The sequence below is a fragment of the Nerophis ophidion genome, linkage group LG15 (genome assembly GCF_033978795.1).
Source record: "Nerophis ophidion isolate RoL-2023_Sa linkage group LG15, RoL_Noph_v1.0, whole genome shotgun sequence".
Taxonomy (NCBI): Eukaryota; Metazoa; Chordata; class Actinopteri; order Syngnathiformes; family Syngnathidae; genus Nerophis; species Nerophis ophidion.
In genome coordinates, this window is record NC_084625.1 from 54965455 (window position 1) to 54982275 (window position 16821).

A 16821-nucleotide genomic window follows, 5' to 3' on the forward strand; every position below is an offset into this window, starting at 1 on the left:
TCAAACATGTAAAGTTACACATCTAGTAAACACAATGATGTATATGAACACAAAGTTAGCATATATTACTACATCCAACATGTAAAGTTACACATCTAGTAAACACAATGATGTATATGAACACAATGTTAGCATATATTACTGCATCAAACATGTAAAGTTACACATCTAGTATACACAATGATGTATATGAACACAATGTTAGCATATATTACTACATCAAACATGTAAAGTTACACCTCTAGTAAACACAATGATGTATATGAACACAAAGTTAGCATATATTACTACATCAAACATGTAAAGTTACACATCTAGTAAACACAATGATATATATGAACACAATGTTAGCGTATATTACTACATCAAACATGTAAAGTTACACCTCTAGTAAACACAATGATGTATATGAACACAATGTTAGCATATATTACTACATCAAACATGTAAAGTTACACCTCTAGTAAACACAATGATGTATATGAACACAAAGTTAGCATATATTACTACATCAAACATGTAAAGTTACACATCTAGTAAACACAATGATGTATATGAACACAATGTTAGCATATATTACTACATCAAACATGTAAAGTTACACATCTAGTAAACACAATGATGTATATGAACACAATGTTAGCATATATTACTACATCAAACATGTAAAGTTACACCTCTAGTAAACACAATGATGTATATGAACACAATGTTAGCATATATTACTACATCAAACATGTACTGTTACACCTCTAGTAAACACAATGATGTATATGAACACAATGTTAGCATATATTACTACATCAAACATGTAAAGTTACACATCTAGTAAACACAATGATGTATATGAACACAATGTTAGCATATATTACTACATCAAACATGTAAAGTTACACATCTAGTAAACACAATGATGTATATGAACACAATGTTAGCATATATTACTACATCAAACATGTAAAGTTACACATCTAGTAAACACAATGATGTATATGAACACAAAGTTAGCATATATTACTACATCCAACATGTAAAGTTACACATCTAGTAAACACAATGATATATATGAACAGAATGTTAGCGTATATTACTCCATCAAACATGTAAAGTTACACATCTAGTAAACACAATGATGTATATGAACACAATGTTAGCATATATTACTACATCCAACATGTAAAGTTACACATCTAGTAAACACAATGATATATATGAACAGAATGTTAGCGTATATTACTCCATCAAACATGTAAAGTTACACATCTAGTAAACACAATGATGTATATGAACACAATGTTAGCATATATTACTACATCAAACATGTAAAGTTACACATCTAGTAAACACAATGATGTATATGAACACAAAGTTAGCATATATTACTACATCCAACATGTAAAGTTACACATCTAGTAAACACAATGATGTATATGAACACAATGTTAGCATATATTACTGCATCAAACATGTAAAGTTACACATCTAGTATACACAATGATGTATATGAACACAATGTTAGCATATATTACTACATCAAACATGTAAAGTTACACCTCTAGTAAACACAATGATGTATATGAACACAATGTTAGCATATATTACTACATCAAACATGTAAAGTTACACATCTAGTAAACACAATGATGTATATGAACACAATGTTAGCATATATTACTACATCAAACATGTAAAGTTACACCTCTAGTAAACACAATGATGTATATGAACACAATGTTAGCATATATTACTACATCAAACATGTACTGTTACACCTCTAGTAAACACAATGATGTATATGAACACAATGTTAGCATATATTACTACATCAAACATGTAAAGTTACACATCTAGTAAACACAATGATGTATATGAACACAATGTTAGCATATATTACTACATCAAACATGTAAAGTTACACATCTAGTAAACACAATGATGTATATGAACACAATGTTAGCATATATTACTACATCAAACATGTAAAGTTACACATCTAGTAAACACAATGATGTATATGAACACAAAGTTAGCATATATTACTACATCCAACATGTAAAGTTACACATCTAGTAAACACAATGATATATATGAACAGAATGTTAGCGTATATTACTCCATCAAACATGTAAAGTTACACATCTAGTAAACACAATGATGTATATGAACACAATGTTAGCATATATTACTACATCCAACATGTAAAGTTACACATCTAGTAAACACAATGATATATATGAACAGAATGTTAGCGTATATTACTCCATCAAACATGTAAAGTTACACATCTAGTAAACACAATGATGTATATGAACACAATGTTAGCATATATTACTACATCAAACATGTAAAGTTACACATCTAGTAAACACAATGATGTATATGAACACAATGTTAGCATATATTACTACATCCAACATGTAAAGTTACACATCTAGTAAACACAATGATATATATGAACACAATGTTAGCATATATTACTCCATCAAACATGTAAAGTTACACATCTAGTAAACACAATGATGTATATGAACACAATGTTAGCATATATTACTACATCAAACATGTAAAGTTACACATCTAGTAAACACAATGATATATATGAACAGAATGTTAGCGTATATTACTCCATCAAACATGTAAAGTTACACATCTAGTAAACACAATGATGTATATGAACAGAATGTTAGCGTATATTACTCCATCAAACATGTACTGTCTGCTACAAATCCTTAATAATCGAGATGGAATGATGAGAACAAATTCATTGCGATGATGTGTTTTGCCATATGGCCCAGCCCCACTCTCATGAAACATCTTAACTGCACACGCCAGACCTTTGACGTTTGTTTTTTTAAAGTATATATTATTTTATTACTTCCCAAGTAATTAATGACATGTATTTAAGAGTCATTCTGTTCGTGATTCAATGACTTCTTTCTGCCAAAGTAACTAGTAACTATGAAAATGAGTTGTTAAAAGTTATTTTCCAAGTACTGACGACCAGGACCAAAACAGAAACCCGTAGGTGGAAACAAGAAAACAAGGAAGGCTGGAGTAATGCTGTGTTGAGGTTGTTTCTGCAAACGTCCCCCGGGTCTGGCTGCAACATAAGCGGTTGTCAACCTAACCAACACGCCAAGAAATCATCGCTTGGACAATTGGCAGAGTTATAAATGATTATGAAGGATTTTGAACCAACAGTGCGACACTTTGTGGTTTTCTTCTGTTTGGGCATATTTTGATTGCATTCTTGTCTTTTTTATATTTTATACTTTGGGGACAAACGGTATAAAATGGATGGATATTTATTGTCTTCCTCTGGACTCCAATACATGGCGCCCAGGTGCTGCAGTACCTGCGCAGGTGTTGTCCGTCCCTCCGTAGCAGTCAGGCTCTTTGCTCATGGAGGAAGTTGCCGGAAGAAGATGTGCTTTCAAAGCTGAGTATAGTGAGGCATGTGCCCCAAGAGCGTGGATGGAGGAGAGTAACTGCACAAAGACATCCCTGACCTGCTTAGTGTCATCACGCCACAGACTTATCTGCCTTGGAAATACTCCGGCTTGCTTGTTATCAAACAAGCGAGGTGACAGACCTCCGAGTTCTCGGCTTGTAAAAGAGTCATTGTCATGGATGGCAGTCTGCATGAATATTTCATCCCGCAAGAAAGTGAGCGTGCATCACATCTGCCACTGATCAGGCAGAGAGATCATGACTTGTGCTTGGCTCTTCACAACAGGAACTTGTTTCCCGTCTGGTGAGACGTAGAAGTATGGCCACCGTCCCCTCAAGAAGGATTTCTGGCTGTCATGACAGTCGACGCTTGTGATCCTTCTATTTTCATCTTAAAAGCTTTCGCAGTCGGAAGATCTGGATGCACAACATAAAAGAAACATGGCCAGAAAAATGCAAATTCTGTTGCTGTGTCAAACGGCGAGACAGTAAAAAGCTTTTATGGTCACAGTTTTCCTTCAAAAGAAACGCACTGAAAGCCAAGCCTGGTTCTCTGAGGCGAGTGCACACCTACGTGTACTGAGGTGTGTCCACCAGCAAGGCGAGTGCACACCTACGTGTACTGAGGTGTGTCCACCAGCATGATGAGTGCACACCTACGTGTACTGAGGTGTGTCCACCAGCAAGGCGAGTGCACACCTACGTGTACTGAGGTGTGTCCACCAGCATGACGAGTGCACACCTACGTGTACTGAGGTGTGTCCACCAGCAAGGCGAGTGCACACCTACGTGTACTGAGGTGTGTCCACCAGCAAGGCGAGTGCACACCTACGTGTACTGAGGTGTGTCCACCAGCATGACGAGTGCACACCTACGTGTACTGAGGTGTGTCCACCAGCATGACGAGTGCACACCTACGTGTACTGAGGTGTGTCCACCAGCATGACGAGTGCACACCTACGTGTACTGAGGTGTGTCCACCAGCAAGGCGAGTGCACACCTACGTGTACTGAGGTGTGTCCACCAGCAAGGCGAGTGCACACCTACGTGTACTGAGGTGTGTCCACCAGCATGACGAGTGCACACCTACGTGTACTGAGGTGTGTCCACCAGCAAGGCGAGTGCACACCTACGTGTACTGAGGTGTGTCCACCAGCAAGGCGAGTGCACACCTACGTGTACTGAGGTGTGTCCACCAGCAAGGCGAGTGCACACCTACGTGTACTGAGGTGTGTCCACCAGCATGACGAGTGCACACCTACGTGTACTGAGGTGTGTCCACCAGCAAGGCGAGTGCACACCTACGTGTACTGAGGTGTGTCCACCAGCATGACGAGTGCACACCTACGTGTACTGAGGTGTGTCCACCAGCATGACGAGTGCACACCTACGTGTACTGAGGTGTGTCCACCAGCATGACGAGTGCACACCTACGTGTACTGAGGTGTGTCCACCAGCAAGGCGAGTGCACACCTACGTGTACTGAGGTGTGTCCACCAGCATGACGAGTGCACACCTACGTGTACTGAGGTGTGTCCACCAGCATGACGAGTGCACACCTACGTGTACTGAGGTGTGTCCACCAGCATGACGAGTGCACACCTACGTGTACTGAGGTGTGTCCACCAGCATGACGAGTGCACACCTACGTGTACTGAGGTGTGTCCACCAGCAAGGCGAGTGCACACCTACGTGTACTGAGGTGTGTCCACCAGCAAGGCGAGTGCACACCTACGTGTACTGAGGTGTGTCCACCAGCAAGGCGAGTGCACACCTACGTGTACTGAGGTGTGTCCACCAGCATGACGAGTGCACACCTACGTGTACTGAGGTGTGTCCACCAGCAAGGCGAGTGCACACCTACGTGTACTGAGGTGTGTCCACCAGCATGACGAGTGCACACCTACGTGTACTGAGGTGTGTCCACCAGCATGACGAGTGCACACCTACGTGTACTGAGGTGTGTCCACCAGCATGACGAGTGCACACCTACGTGTACTGAGGTGTGTCCACCAGCAAGGCGAGTGCACACCTACGTGTACTGAGGTGTGTCCACCAGCAAGGCGAGTGCACACCTACGTGTACTGAGGTGTGTCCACCAGCATGACGAGTGCACACCTACGTGTACTGAGGTGTGTCCACCAGCATGACGAGTGCACACCTACGTGTACTGAGGTGTGTCCACCAGCAAGGCGAGTGCACACCTACGTGTACTGAGGTGTGTCCACCAGCATGACGAGTGCACACCTACGTGTACTGAGGTGTGTCCACCAGCAAGGCGAGTGCACACCTACGTGTACTGAGGTGTGTCCACCAGCATGACGAGTGCACACCTACGTGTACTGAGGTGTGTCCACCAGCATGACGAGTGCACACCTACGTGTACTGAGGTGTGTCCACCAGCATGACGAGTGCACACCTACGTGTACTGAGGTGTGTCCACCAGCATGACGAGTGCACACCTACGTGTACTGAGGTGTGTCCACCAGCAAGGCGAGTGCACACCTACGTGTACTGAGGTGTGTCCACCAGCATGACGAGTGCACACCTACGTGTACTGAGGTGTGTCCACCAGCATGACGAGTGCACACCTACGTGTACTGAGGTGTGTCCACCAGCATGACGAGTGCACACCTACGTGTACTGAGGTGTGTCCACCAGCAAGGCGAGTGCACACCTACGTGTACTGAGGTGTGTCCACCAGCAAGGCGAGTGCACACCTACGTGTACTGAGGTGTGTCCACCAGCAAGGCGAGTGCACACCTACGTGTACTGAGGTGTGTCCACCAGCATGACGAGTGCACACCTACGTGTACTGAGGTGTGTCCACCAGCATGACGAGTGCACACCTACGTGTACTGAGGTGTGTCCACCAGCATGACGTCTACACCAGGCCTGCACTATTGTGGCCTAAAATACAATCCACATGTTTATTTTTAGCATTTTTTGCACTCCACTAGACGTAAAACAGCTCGCTCAAAGCTAAGTGCTACCTTTCTATTTGTGTGCTTCTAAGTGTTTTGCAGCTTTCTTTCTTCCTTCTGCAACACATTTAGTAGTTTTATCCAACTAACACTCTCTGTTTCACTGTTGTTCTTTTAGCTCGTGAGTTTCTTGCTCAAACACAGCAAGAATTCGACCCGGTGAAAGAAATAACATGAGTATGGCTTCCTGTTCTTCATGCCCGCTTCTCATAGATAGGTTGGCCCTACTCGAGGACCGCGTCCTCCAGTTAGAACAGAGTCACTTTGGAACTGAAGACGCCTCAAACACGTTTGCAAGAGTTAGCCGTAGCGAGCTAAATAGCCAAGTTTGTAGTAGCCGGTCTACAAGCTCGTGTGAGCCGGTTATGACACATAACAGATTTAGCCCTTTAGCGGGTCCTACACCCCAGTTTATTGGGTACCAGATTAGTCAATGGGGACTCCATCACCTGGAACATACAGTTTATAAAACCAGCCATACTTAGGTGTATTCCCGGGAACAGAGCACCTGACGTTGAAGTTGATCTTAGGGAGCTAACTCGCAACAGGCTTTGTAAACACGTACCACAGGCTAATCCCAGCACCAGCTACTCAAAAACAAAGTTGTAGACGTTGGCTCTAATGAGACAAAGAGTAACACAGCTCGGACTTGTAACCTCGCAAGAAAGGTGTCCAGGCATGGAGTACTTAAGTGTCTCTGGCCTCCTGCCTGCGAGAGGCAATGATGAGAGGTATATTACATTTGTTTTGCTTAACAAGTGGCTGGCTAGTTTTTGTAGAGAGCAGGGACTAACGTTTATTGATAATTGGCCCTCTTTCTGGGGCAAACCAGGCTTGCTGAGGAGGAACTGCCTTCACCCTAATCAGGACGGCGCCATGACTTTTTCCAGAAATGTAGATTACTGTTTGAGTCACACTTGATTGCTTTACACATGTTTTAAGGGTTGCCAAGCTACAGAGGAGTCTATATCTAAATTGTGTCTTCAACTTCTTTGCACCTGTGAACGTTATTAAAAGGGTGGGTTGCTTCTGGAGGTTTCCTGTGAGGTGTTACATGGGGAGTATGAACATTAGCAAGAAGTGTAAGTGCTAGAGCAGAACCGGAAGTTTGGACAAACGTACTAACAGAGTTACAAGCAAGGATAGAATGTCCTGCAGAGTTGGAAATAAGTTCCTGTGTTCTTGAAACCAGCAACAAACAAAACCCTCTGCATGTTTAGCAGGTGCTTGTATGCACGCTCTCCAGACTTGCAAAGGAGGATCTCTGACGAAGCAGCCGATATCTCGCCTTTTGTGTCTGCTTTCTTCACGCACCAGACACTCATCCTTCACCTTTCATGCATTCATCTACTCGTTAAATGTAACGCTAAAGTTGCAAATTGGATCCACAGAGACCTCCGGCTGGTAAAGCAGGAATGTGTGCTCCGTGTTGAGTGTTGTTACAAAACTCACACTTTTTTTGACCAAGGAAGTGCCGCATCCACATTTGGCAATTCCTTTGTGGCCACAAATAAATAAATGAATAAATGGCGTGTGCGTGTGGAAAGCTATATACGTATTTATGCAGGCCGGAGCGCAGTCAGGCAGGAAGTAGGAGCCTCGCTTGAAGGACCAAAACATCGACTGAATAATGTTCCTATTTTTAACATTGTCTTATTTGCTTGGATTAGGATTGAAAATCAAATAATTGTGCAGCCCTAATCCATCATACGGAGTTGGAACATGTCTTTGTATTGCAATACAAACACATGTATGTGTATTGTAGTATAAACACATGTATGTGTATTGTAGTATAAACACATGTATGTGTATTGTAGTATAAACACATGTATGTGTATTGTAGTATAAACACATGTATGTGTATTGTAGTATAAACACATGTATGTGTATTGTAGTATAAACACATGTATGTGTATTGTAGTATAAACACATGTATGTGTATTGTAGTATAAACACATGTATGTGTATTGTAGTATAAACACATGTATGTGTATTGTAGTATAAACACATGTATGTGTATTGTAGTATAAACACATGTATGTGTATTGTAGTATAAACACATGTATGTGTATTGTAGTATAAACACATGTATGTGTATTGTAGTATAAACACATGTATGTGTATTGTAGTATAAACACATGTATGTGTATTGTAGTACAAACACATGTATGTGTATTGTAGTATAAACACATGTATGTGTATTGTAGTACAAACACATGTATCTGTATTGTAGTATAAACACATGTATGTGTATTGTAGTATAAACACATGTATGTGTATTGTAGTATAAACACATGTATGTGTATTGTAGTATAAACACATGTATGTGTATTGTAGTATAAACACATGTATGTGTATTGTAGTATAAACACATGTATGTGTATTGTAGTATAAACACATGTATGTGTATTGTAGTATAAACACATGTATGTGTATTGTAGTATAAACACATGTATGTGTATTGTAGTATAAACACATGTATGTGTATTGTAGTATAAACACATGTATGTGTATTGTAGTATAAACACATGTATGTGTATTGTAGTATAAACACATGTATGTGTATTGTAGTATAAACACATGTATGTGTATTGTAGTATAAACACATGTATGTGTATTGTAGTATAAACACATGTATGTGTATTGTAGTATAAACACATGTATCTGTATTGTAGTATAAACACATGTATGTGTATTGTAGTATAAACACATGTATGTGTATTGTAGTATAAACACATGTATGTGTATTGTAGTATAAACACATGTATCTGTATTGTAGTACAAACACATGTATGTGTATTGTAGTATAAACACATGTATGTGTATTGTAGTATAAACACATGTATGTGTATTGTAGTATAAACACATGTATGTGTATTGTAGTATAAACACATGTATGTGTATTGTAGTATAAACACATGTATGTGTATTGTAGTATAAACACATGTATGTGTATTGTAGTATAAACACATGTATGTGTATTGTAGTACAAACACATGTATGTGTATTGTAGTATAAACACATGTATGTGTATTGTAGTACAAACACATGTATCTGTATTGTAGTATAAACACATGTATGTGTATTGTAGTATAAACACATGTATGTGTATTGTAGTATAAACACATGTATGTGTATTGTAGTATAAACACATGTATGTGTATTGTAGTATAAACACATGTATGTGTATTGTAGTATAAACACATGTATGTGTATTGTAGTATAAACACATGTATGTGTATTGTAGTATAAACACATGTATGTGTATTGTAGTATAAACACATGTATGTGTATTGTAGTATAAACACATGTATGTGTATTGTAGTATAAACACATGTATGTGTATTGTAGTATAAACACATGTATGTGTATTGTAGTATAAACACATGTATGTGTATTGTAGTATAAACACATGTATGTGTATTGTAGTATAAACACATGTATGTGTATTGTAGTATAAACACATGTATGTGTATTGTAGTATAAACACATGTATCTGTATTGTAGTATAAACACATGTATGTGTATTGTAGTATAAACACATGTATGTGTATTGTAGTATAAACACATGTATGTGTATTGTAGTATAAACACATGTATGTGTATTGTAGTATAAACACATGTATGTGTATTGTAGTATAAACACATGTATGTGTATTGTAGTATAAACACATGTATGTGTATTGTAGTATAAACACATGTATCTGTATTGTAGTACAAACACATGTATGTGTATTGTAGTATAAACACATGTATGTGTATTGTAGTACAAACACATGTATCTGTATTGTAGTACAAACACATGTATGTGTATTGTAGTATAAACACATGTATGTGTATTGTAGTATAAACACATGTATGTGTATTGTAGTATAAACACATGTATGTGTATTGTAGTATAAACACATGTATGTGTATTGTAGTATAAACACATGTATGTGTATTGTAGTATAAACACATGTATGTGTATTGTAGTATAAACACATGTATGTGTATTGTAGTACAAACACATGTATGTGTATTGTAGTATAAACACATGTATGTGTATTGTAGTATAAACACATGTATGTGTATTGTAGTACAAACACATGTATCTGTATTGTAGTATAAACACATGTATGTGTATTGTAGTATAAACACATGTATGTGTATTGTAGTATAAACACATGTATGTGTATTGTAGTATAAACACATGTATGTGTATTGTAGTATAAACACATGTATGTGTATTGTAGTATAAACACATGTATGTGTATTGTAGTATAAACACATGTATGTGTATTGTAGTATAAACACATGTATGTGTATTGTAGTACAAACACATGTATGTGTATTGTAGTATAAACACATGTATGTGTATTGTAGTATAAACACATGTATGTGTATTGTAGTACAAACACATGTATCTGTATTGTAGTATAAACACATGTATGTGTATTGTAGTATAAACACATGTATGTGTATTGTAGTATAAACACATGTATGTGTATTGTAGTATAAACACATGTATGTGTATTGTAGTATAAACACATGTATGTGTATTGTAGTATAAACACATGTATGTGTATTGTAGTATAAACACATGTATGTGTATTGTAGTATAAACACATGTATGTGTATTGTAGTATAAACACATGTATGTGTATTGTAGTATAAACACATGTATGTGTATTGTAGTATAAACACATGTATGTGTATTGTAGTATAAACACATGTATGTGTATTGTAGTATAAACACATGTATGTGTATTGTAGTATAAACACATGTATGTGTATTGTAGTATAAACACATGTATGTGTATTGTAGTATAAACACATGTATGTGTATTGTAGTATAAACACATGTATGTGTATTGTAGTATAAACACATGTATGTGTATTGTAGTATAAACACATGTATGTGTATTGTAGTATAAACACATGTATGTGTATTGTAGTATAAACACATGTATGTGTATTGTAGTATAAACAAATGTATGTGTATTGTAGTATAAACACATGTATGTGTATTGTAGTATAAACACATGTATGTGTATTGTACAAACCCCGTTTCCATATGATTTGGGAAATTGTGTTAGATGTAAATATAAACAGAATACAATAATTTGCAAATCATTTTCAAGCCATATTCAGTTGAATATGCTACAAAGACAACATATTTGATGTTCAAACTCATAAACTTTATTTATGTTTTTTTGCAAATAATAATTAACTTATAATTTCATGTCTGCAAAACGTGCCAAAGTAGTTGGGAAAGGGCATGTTCACCACTGTGTTACATCACCTTTTTCTTTTAACAACATTCAATAAACATTTGGGAACTGAGGAAACTAATTGTTGAAGCTTTGAAAGTGGAATTCTTTCCCATTCTTGTTTTATGTAGAGCTTCAGTCCTTCAACAGTCCGGGGTCTCCGCTGTCCTATTTTACGCTTCATAATGCACCACACATTTTCCATGGGAGACAGGTCTGGACTGCAGGCGGGCCAGGAAAGTACTCGCACTCTTTTTTTACGAAGCCACACTGTTGTAACACGTGCTGAATGTGGCTTGGCATTGTCTTGCTGAAATAAGCAGGGGCGCCCATGAAAAAGACGGCGCTTGGATGGCAGCATATGTTGTTCCAAAAGCTGTATGTACCTTTCAGCATTAATGGTGCCTTCACAGATGTGTAAGTTACCCATGCCTTGGCCACTAATGCACCCCCATACCTTCACACATGCTGGCTTTTCAACTTTGCGTGGATAACAGTCTGGATGGTTCGCTTCCCCTTTGGTCCGGATGACACGATGTAGAATATTTCCAAAAAACAATTTGAAATGTGGACTCGTCAGACCACAGAACACTTTTCCACTTTGCATCAGTCCATCTTAGATGATCTCGGGCCCAAAGAAGCCGGCTGCGTTTATGGATGTTGTTGATAAATGGCTTTCGCTTTGCATAGTAGAGCTTTAACTTGCACTTACAGATGTAGCAACAAACTGTATTTGGAAACAAGGGTTTTCTGAAGTGTTCCTGAGCCCATGTGGTGATATCCTTTAGAGATTGATGTCGCTTTTTGATACAGTGCCGTCTGAGGGATGGAAGGTCACGGTCATTCAATGTTGGTTTCAGACCATGCCGCTTACGTAGAGTGATTTCTCCAGATTCTCTGAACCTTTTGATGATATTATGGAGCGTAGATGTTGAAATCCCTAAATTTCTTGCATGATGTTTGAGAAAGGTTGTTCTTAAACTGTTTGACTATTTGCTCACGCAGTTGTGGACAAAGTGGTGTACCTCGCCCCATCCTTGTTTGTGAATGACTTAGCATTTCATGGAAGCTGTTTTTATACCCAATCATGGCACCCACCTGTTCCCAATTAGCCTGCACACCTGTGGGATGTTACAAATAAGTCTTTGATGAGCATTCCTCAACTTGATCAGTATTTATTGCCACCTTTCCCAACGTCTTTGTCACGTGTTGCTGGCACCAAATTCTAAAGTGAATGATTATTTGCAAAAAAAAAAAAATGTTTATGAGTTTGAACATGAAATATGTTGTCTTTGTAGCATATTCAACTGAATATGGCTTGAAAAGGATTTGCAAATCATTGTATTCTGTTTATATTTACATCTAACACCATTTCCCAACTCATATGGAAACGGGGTTTGTAGTCTAAAGATGAGTATGTGTATTACAATACAAACATGTATGTACTGACACATGTAGAATGTACATACAATATATGTTTGTGTACTGCAATAAAAACACATGTGTGTGTATTACAATACAAATATGTGTATTGTAGTATAAAGATGTATGTCAATACAAGCATGTATGTACTGTATAATGTGTAAAGCTGTAGTACATATGTTATTTTTTAGTCTTGCAAACAGGCCTTGGTAATAATTTGGGAAGTGAAAGCAGGTTGACTCCCTCACAGCCTCAAAGGGTTCCTTGCACCTTTTTGAAAACTGACTAAACGAGACACAACCACAACTGCTCTGTGACATGCTTCAAGGCTATTTATATTTTCTTTTTCTTGTGTAACCCACATGGAAATATAGTGTCACTAATATATTCTCCTATTATTTATTTCTAATTTATGGTGTGCCAGAAGTCACTTTGGTCACTTAAAATGTTAATTTATGATGTGTCAAAGTCATGTGTTCACTAGCGGGTTAAACTAATGATACATGCACACAGCACGTTATTCACATGTTGGCCAGTAGAGGGCGCATGCGCCTCTCTTATTCCAGTCACTTCTTCACTGACCGTCACCCAGTGAAGACACCTGTCATCATTGTACTTCAAAGACTAAGTTTCAAAGTTCAAAATACTTGTTACTTCTGTGACCGAGTGTTGGAAAAGCAGCATAAGATAGCCGGGTTCCAGTGGGCGTTGGATTGCTGTGCTTTGTGCTGCTGAGAACTCCAGTAAGTGTTCATTTGTGAGTGAGGCCTACAGTACATTGCTGTTAGCAAACCTGTTAGCCTAGTAATGCTAAAGAGAGGAATCTGATAACAAGACACAGAATTAAGATGTACAAAACCAATTGGAGTAATATGATGTCTTGAGACATGTTAGCATGTTGCAGTTGGATAACTTTATTGTATTTTTGTTTAGTGTAAAAGAGAGGATTATTTAATGTTAGTGTGTTCAGGGTCATGCAGGAGCAGAGGAGCTGCATTCATTCCAATGCTGCTAAAACAGCCTTGTCATGCTGCTTCAAGGGACACTCTTGATACATCTCATTTATTCAATTGATGCACTTAAAATGATACTCATTATAATACATGATGACCAAATAATCATTTATTTTATTATGTGATGGTTTAAAAAGTTATATTTCACGGTTCATCATTTAAAGATATAAAGGTAAAAATCCTTAAATGGATGTAATTCATTGAATTATTAAGAAGTGAAGCTACTATAGTTTTCATGATTTGATGCTGCTGTTAAAGTCTTACAGATTTATATGGAGTACAGTGTGAACTGACCAGTATTCATATGTCCATAACTAAATGGTTAAAATGAGTAACTGTGTTTATTGATTTAAAATTGAAGTTAATATGGTACCATATGGAAGAGAACTAAGAGTAAAAAGAGTATTCTAATTGATTACATTCTGTACTGCCATGTGCAGATTGGTTTTTTGTGTGATCCTGAAGTCTGGTTCCAAGCTGGACTTGAGTTAGATGGCGAGCCAGTCCCAGTGAGTGAGAGTCTGCGGAGAGGGAGCGTTTGGATGTGGTGTGGCCAGCTACATCGGTCTCCACCCTCTGCAGTGACATATTACTGAACTGATCTACCATCAGAGTCCCAAGTATCGAACCGAATCAATATGGAATAACGGATTACCAAACAACTAAGGATTCCCAACAAAGGAATATAGACAGTGCTCAATTCAGTACTACCCGGGTAGAATTCAGCTTTAAAAAGGGACATTTCTTTTATTTTTTCTATTTTGATTTTAGTAACAGCTCTATTTTTATTTTATTTTTGGGGTATTTTCAATTTAAAAAGCACACTGGTCATGTGTTGTTGTTTATTATTGTGCAATAAATTTGCCAGCAGCTGTTCTGTGGTCCACTAAGTACAAAACGTCTCATAGAGGGGGGGGGGGGTTGCCCACATCTGAGGTCCTCTCCAAGGTTTCTCATAGTCAGCATTGTCACTGGCGTCCCACTGGATGTGAATTCTCCCTGCCCACTGGGTGTGAGTTTTCCTTGCCCTTTTGTGGGTTCTTCCGAGGATGTTGTAGTCGTAATGATTTGTACAGTCCTTTGAGACATTTGTGATTTGGGGCTATATAAATAAAACAACCTGTTTGGACCACAAAACAACCTGTTTGGACCACAAAACAACCTGTTTGGACAACAAAACAACCTGTTTGGACCACAAAACAACCTGTTTGGACCACAAACAACCTGTTTGGACAACAAAACAACCTGTTTGGACCACAAAACAACCTGTTTGGACAACAAAACAACCTGTTTGGACCACAAAACAACCTGTTTGGACCACAAAACAACCTGTTTGGACCACAAACAACCTGTTTGGACAACAAAACAACCTGTTTGGACCACAAACAACCTGTTTGGACAACAAAACAACCTGTTTGGACCACAAAACAACCTGTTTGGACAACAAAACAACCTGTTTGGACCACAAAACAACCTGTTTGGACCACAAAACAACCTGTTTGGACCACAAACAACCTGTTTGGACAACAAAACAACCTGTTTGGACCACAAACAACCTGTTTGGACCACAAAACAACCTGTTTGGACCACAAAACAACCTGTTTGGACCACAAAACAACCTGTTTGGACCACACAACCTGTTTGGACCACAAACAACCTGTTTGGACCACAAACAACCTGTTTGGACAACAAAACAACCTGTTTGGACAACAAAACAACCTGTTTGGACCACAAAACAACCTGTTTGGACCACAAAACAACCTGTTTGGACCACAAAACAACCTGTTTGGACCACAAAACAACCTGTTTGGACCACAAAACAACCTGTTTGGACCACAAACAACCTGTTTGGACCACAAAACAACCTGTTTGGACCACAAACAACCTGTTTGGACAACAAAACAACCTGTTTGGACCACAAACAACCTGTTTGGACAACAAAACAACCTGTTTGGACAACAAAACAACCTGTTTGGACCACAAAACAACCTGTTTGGACCACAAAACAACCTGTTTGGACCACAAAACAACCTGTTTGGACCACAAAACAACCTGTTTGGACCACAAAACAACCTGTTTGGACCACAAAACAACCTGTTTGGACCACAAAACAACCTGTTTGGACCACAAAACAACCTGTTTGGACCACAAAACAACCTGTTTGGTCCAGGTGTGTGGTTGGACTTTGACACATGCTCAACTTGAGGAGAAGAATGAACTTTTATTAAATCAATATAAAAAAAACATAAGATACACTTACAATTATTACACCAACCCAAAAAAACTCCCTTTTTTATGACAAAAAAAAAAAAATTACAAATAAATAAAAAAGACACCAACAGTACCTTGACTCATCCCCCTCCACAACATTTGTGGTCTGTAATAATTACTGCCTCTGCTAAAGGTTCATGTTCAGTGGAACTCAGTCCCCAAAGCCTTTACAAGTCCCAGGAACAAATAAATAGTCCTTGGAGAGCCGGGCTAGTATTTCCTGTGTTCTGCACACTTTGGCTTTTTGCAAGGTGAAATATTTTACAGCAAACGTGTTCAACATCAAACTGAGCCATTTGTACACAGCTTGTATTGGACTGTATTGTACTGTACTGCAATTTAATGTACATGATTGTACTGTACTGTATTGTCCTGTAATGTACAGTACAGTACTGCAATGTAATGTATGTACACTGTTGTAATGTAATG

General features: G+C 38.3%; 1 protein-coding gene across 2 annotated transcripts in view; it reads left to right on the forward strand.

The window, feature by feature from the left end:
• The window catches only part of adarb2 (adenosine deaminase RNA specific B2 (inactive)), a 470621-nt gene that overhangs the window by 272285 nt on the left and 181515 nt on the right, over positions 1-16821 (forward strand). The window contains exon 1 of one of the 2 annotated variants that reach the window (XM_061922411.1): positions 13653-13851. The exons of the other annotated variant lie outside the window; for it this stretch is intronic. The gene's annotated coding sequence lies outside the window, so the exon portion shown is untranslated. Of the gene's footprint in view, positions 1-13652; positions 13852-16821 lie in introns of those variants that run through there. 2 annotated transcript variants of the gene reach the window in all.